Source organism: Canis lupus, chromosome 13 (assembly GCF_003254725.2).
Source record: "Canis lupus dingo isolate Sandy chromosome 13, ASM325472v2, whole genome shotgun sequence".
In the NCBI taxonomy this organism is placed as follows: Eukaryota; Metazoa; Chordata; class Mammalia; order Carnivora; family Canidae; genus Canis; species Canis lupus.
The window spans coordinates 14,681,581-14,687,655 of NC_064255.1; the positions used below are offsets into that span (position 1 = coordinate 14,681,581).

Genomic DNA, 6,075 nt, shown 5'->3' on the forward strand with positions numbered 1-6,075 from the left:
TTTTCCTTGTGCATGTTGTGGGAATGTATTTCTTAAGGGGGGGGGGGATGAGGGAAAAAGATACTCTGTCAATAGTATTGTATCCAGTATACAGAACAATTGCCAGGCCATCCTTTCAGAATTAAGTATCAAAGTTCAGAGGATGGGGGGGGGGGGGGGGGATAAAAATCAATTTGAGACATTTTTCTTCTCTATTATCTGAGCCAAACTGCATTTCTTTCATAGATTCAGAGTAGCTCTGATTAATACTTCTGATTTTTCTATTCTTCTGGTCTCAAAATTTTTTTTTGGTGTGGCCTACCAATCCTGAAGATTTTTCAACATTTTTAAATGCAAAATTTAATTTTAACAGAGAATATGTCCATGCTAGATCACTAATCTTTTCTTTTAATAACCTATTTCCTAAAAGCTCTTCTTATGATGATTTATCTATTTATTAGAGAGAGAGAGAGAGAGAGAGAGAGAATGAGAGAGTGCCTGTGTGAATAGAGGGAGAGGCAGAGGGAGAGAATCTTCAAGCCAACTCCTGGCTGAGTGTGGGGCTTGACGTGGGTCTCCATCCCATCACCTGTGAGATCATGACCTGAGCCAAAACCAAGAGTTGGATGCTTAACTGACTGAGCCACCCCGACACCCCTAAAAGCTCTTCTTAGGATTTCTTCTAGTCTTCAACCAATCTCTGTGAAAGATATTAAAAATAAAGTGACATACATAATAAACATGCTTTTCTTTTTAGGGAAAGAAAAATCTGGTTCAAATGTCATAAATGTGAACAGAATGTAATTGTTATTTATGCATGTTCCACAGGGATCTATTTAATTTTTTTAAAATAATAAAATGAGTTTTTTCACAACAGGTTTGTTGCCAAAACCCAGGTATCATGAAAACCACCACTAAACATTAACCAAAATGGGAAAAGACTCATATCAACAGTTTTGTCATCGACACATAGATACAGGCAAGTCTATCACTACTGATCATCTGATCTACAAATGAGGAGGGATCAACATAGGAACTATCAACAAATTTGAGAAGGAGGCTGCTCAGATGAGCAAAGGCTCCTTCAAGGATGCCTGGGTCTTGGATAAACTGAAAGCTGAATGTGAATGTGGTGTCACCACTGATATTTCCCTGTGGAAATTTGAAGCCAGCAAGTATTATGTGACCCATGGACACAGAGACTGATGCCCCAGGACACAGAGACTTTATCAAAAATATGATAACAGGCACATCTCAGGCTCGCCGTGTTGTCCTGATTGTTATTTGCTGGTGTTGATGAATTTGAAGCAGGTATTTTCAAGAATAGGCAGACCAATGAGCATGTCTGTCTGTCTTGCACTCTGGGTATGAAACAACTGATTGTCAGCGTTAACAGAATGGATTCCACCGAGCCACTCTACAGACAGAAGAGATATGAGGAAATTGTTAAGGAAGAGTCAGCACCTACATTTAAAAAAATTGGCTACAACTCTAGCACAATAGCATTTGTGCCAATTTCTGATTGGAATGCTGACAACATAGTGGAGCCAAGTGCAAACATGACTTGGTTCAAGGTAACTACTTACAAAGATGGCAGTGCCAGTGGAGCCACACTGCTTGAAGGTCTGGATTGCATTATGCCACTACTGCATCCAACTGACAAGCCCTTGTGTTTGCCCCTCCATGGCATCTACAAAATTTGTGGTACTAGTACTGTTCCTATGGGCCCAGTAAAGACTAGGGTTCTCAAACTTGGCATGATGGTCACCTTTGTTCCAGTCAATGTTACAACTGAAGAAAAATCTCTCAAAATGTCCATGAAGCTTTGAATGAAGTTCTTCCTGGAGGCGATGTGAGCTTCAATGTCAAGAACATAGCTGTCAAAGATATTTGTCATGGCAATGTGGCTGGTGACAGCAAAAATGACCCAACAATGGAAGTAGCTGGCTTGATGGCTCACTCAGGTGATTATCCTGAACCATCCAAATCAGTGCTGAATATGCACCTGTGCTTGACTGTCACACAGCTCACATTGCTTGCAAGTTTGCTGAGTTGGGGAAAAGATTGATTGTCATTCTGGGAAAAGGCTGGAAGATGGCCCTAAGTCCTTAAAATCTGGTGATGCTGCTGCCATTGTTGATACAGGTCCTGGCAAGCCTATGTGTGTTGAGAGCTTCTCTCCTCTGGGCCATTTTGCTGTTCATGACATGAGACAGGCATTTGCTGTGATTGTCATCAGAGCAATAGACGAAAAGGCAGATGGAGCTGGCAAGGTCACTAAGTCTGCTCAGAAAGCTCAGAGGGCTAAATAAATATTATCCCCAATTCCTGCCATCCCAGTCTTAGTCAGTGTTGAGAGAGTGGTCTCAGGACTGTTTGTGTCAACTGGGCTTTTAAATTTAAGAATAAAAGACTGATTAACTATAATGATGCATCACAAAACCTCAGAAGGAAAAGAGGAGGTTTTGTGGACAGTTGGTTTCTGTTGGTGTGTGTGGTAGTTTTGAGTTATTAGTTTTTAAAATCAGTACTTTTTCATAGAAACAATTTGACCAAGAATATGTTACAGAATTTTGAGACCCATTAAAACAAAAGATTAATGAGAAAAAAATGAGATTTTTTTTTGTTAAATGCTGTTTTAGGTAATAGCAGCTTAATACCTCATTCTAGTTAGTATCTTGTTTGTTTCCTATTCTTTTTCTAGAACACTTAATGCTCTCAGGTTCCCCCACATAGATACATAGCAAATGGAGCTTTCATGACTTGTTCCTAACACTCTTTTGTCGCTAAATAGGCTATCTAGTCAGAACTCCTAAATAAAATATCACCATGGTTCAGAAGCAGAAGCTCAGAGGAATTTCCAGGGAAGATTCCTTTCACATGTGCTTCTCCAACCGAATTTCAGGAAACATGCCCAACTCAGTTCTTACCTCCTCTTAAGTTTTGCTGCAAGATAAAACTTTGTTTTGGAAACCAAATATGTAGGTATTAGAAGCCAACTCCTATCAGAGTCAGGAGGCAGCCTTGCTAGGACTCAAGTCACAACATTTCTTCTGAGCTATAAGAAATTCATTCAGTGTGAGTTTCAACTCAACATAAGTGAAGAAAAGAGAGTGTGATATTATTTGGCTAACATACAGCACTTTCTCCAAGAAGGTTTAGGTAGTCACATTAAATATATTAAAACTGTAAAGGTCATGATTTCACCAAATGTGCTTTGGAGAATCTGATGTATATGCTCTAGGCACCACTCTAGGTGATATGTGAACAGATCTGTATGGTCCTTATGTTCATGAAGCTCATGGGTTGTTGGGGACTACAGGCATCAAATGATAACACAGCAGGATAAGCTGTTCATGGAAGAAAAATTCCTAAGCTAAATTTTGAGTTGTCAGGAAAGGCTGCCAGTATGAAGTACACAGGCTGAGTGACCTTCATGATGAATGGAGCAGATCAGCTGAATTATGGTCCAATGAGCAATACAAAGCAGCATGGCAGTATCCCAGGACATGAGAGGAAGTAAACTGAAGTAATTTTGTCCAACAATGGCTGGGGAGCAACAGAAGACAAAGACTGGAGAGATAAGTGAGACGTGATTATGAAGCTCCTCACAAACCATGTGAAAAAATAGCTTGTACTTTTTTTGGACAATAGGAGCTAATGAGGAACAGGTGAAGGATAGGTTAATATTTACAATTTAGGAGACCACTTTAGTGAGAATAAGACCAGAGAGCTAAAGAGAAGACTGGAGAAGGAAAATAGGTAAGGAATGAAAGAGATTCTCTCTATATAAAAAAGAAAAGAAAAGAAAAGAAATATACTATCTCAATTTAAACTAATATGTACCACGACTAGATAGAATATGCCAGTTGCTCTTCCATCACAGATGTACTTAGCTCCTGGTAATAATCTTTTATGTGCTGCCTTTGAAATTCAAAAGTGCTTCTAAAACATATGCAATATAACTTATTGCAAACATCTCTAAATTAGGTTTTATTATCCTTCTTTTATAGGTAAGATAAATGAATCTCCATAAGGTTACACAGTTTGACTAGCATAACATAGGCCGTGTGTGAATTAAGCCAGGACTAAACTAAATATTTCACTCAAGTCCAGTGATTTTCTTTTTCTGTCTCATAAAGTTTTACTTTTTACCAATGAATCCAGTTGCAAGGTGGATGGCCGACTTTAGAAATATCACTTGTAGAAATGAAATCGCAAGTCCCAAAGGTATCAAACTAAAAACTTTGGCAAGATAGTTATTAAATCAAATCAAATCAATGTAATCAATCAAAGGTGTATTTGTCAATTTAACTTGCTTTATATAATATGTACTTTTTTATTATATATGTACACACGCATACCAGGACTCATTGCTGGTTAACAATAAGTCTTTCACAAAGATACACATATACATGTGCACACACACACACGCACACATGTATATCAACATTTAATATATGTCAGTTTTAATACTGGTTAACAATAATAATTCTCATTTATTTAGAACTTACATAGACTCTATATGGAATTTACCAAGATTTATTAGCTTGTTTCAACTTACCAGTGGTTAAACGGCAGAGCTAGAATTCAAGCCCTATACTTCTGGATCCACATAGTTCTTTTTATTACATCATAAATAATGCCATTATAATATTGGGAGAAAAAAATAAAAGAAACATTCAGATTTTGTTTGGAAAATTTTAGATATTTAATTTTGTTTTGTAAAATGCTCCAATAGATGAAAGTTTGCTGGCTTCACACTGCATTAGGAGACTTGTATTAGTTCACACTCTAAAAACTAAACAATTCCTTTTGCTCTTCTTTTAGAGATTGCAAAATAAAAAAAAATGTTTTTTGCTTCATAAATATTAAAGTATCAGAATAAATGCAAGCATTTATATGCAACTCAACCAGATCAACTAGCATATGGTCATTGTATATTTTGAACATTGCCTTAGAAGATTGATCACCAACTGTCACCCACATGAACTGATTTGATGATCAAGATGGTCATATATAAAATGCTTGGTTATAAAATTTAGAAAACTGAAGAGTTTTAGCAATGAGTAAATCAGACAGATTTTTTCATAGATCACACAGATAAGTATTAATTTTAGTAAGCTATCTCATTATTCTAAGAGCAAATACATCTAATTCTTTTTTTTAAGACCTTATTTATTTATTCATGAGAGACACACAGAGAGAGGCAGAGACAGGCAGAGTGAGGAGAAGCAGGCTCCATGCAGCGAGCCGGATGTGGGACTCCATCCCTGTACTCCAGGATCATGCCCTGAGCCGAAAGCAGATGCTCAACCACTGAGCCACCCAGGCATCCCCCATCCTCTTATTTCTTTATCCTGTATTGTGATGCTTGTATGCTCTCTCTTGCTCTCTCTCTTCTCTCTCTATTGACCTATCTACCTATCTATATGTTACTTAGAATATGGATCAGAGCCAATAAAGAAAATTCACTTCATTTGAATAATAAAGGGACTTTATTGGCTCACAAGCTGAAAAGTCTAGAGCAGAGTACTCTGCCTAATTCACAGACTGATATCTTTAAGGGTGCATATCCATTTGTTTGTAATTCTTTCAGTTCTGTCTTCCTTGTCATGTTGCTTTATCCTCAGCTTGTTTTTCCTCAGGGTTGTCAGATGGCTATCTATTTGAGCTACATGTATGCATTTATTTATGTATTTACATTTAAAATGAGAGCATCATATCAAGTTTATAATTATTTAAGAGAAGATATGGGCTTCCCTCCAATTGAACTAACTTAGGTCTCCCAAACCGATCACTAAGGCCAGAGGAACACCATGTGTTGGTTTATCTTAGTTTTGAACCTGGCCAATTCTAGAATAATCACCCTGATAAACATCAAAGCAACAGCAATAATAGAATTACTATGATTAACTTAAGCCAACCAAATGTATCCCATGGAATTTAGGATGGAAAGACATCTCAATAGCTTTCTTAAACATAGACAGTATGACTTAGTTCTCCAAAGTAAAACCTAGGTGTTGTTGTAATGAGAAAGTATAGGATATGGATATGTATCAACAAATGTCCATCATTAATTGTAAATCCATTCAT

The 6,075-nt window shown here is 37.2% G+C and overlaps 1 pseudogene; it reads left to right on the plus strand.

The window, feature by feature from the left end:
- The first annotated feature begins 1,047 nt into the window (after nucleotides 1–1,047).
- LOC112661980 (elongation factor 1-alpha 1-like) lies at nucleotides 1,048–2,172 on the plus strand (annotated as a pseudogene).
- Nucleotides 2,173–6,075: the final 3,903 nt, after the last annotated feature.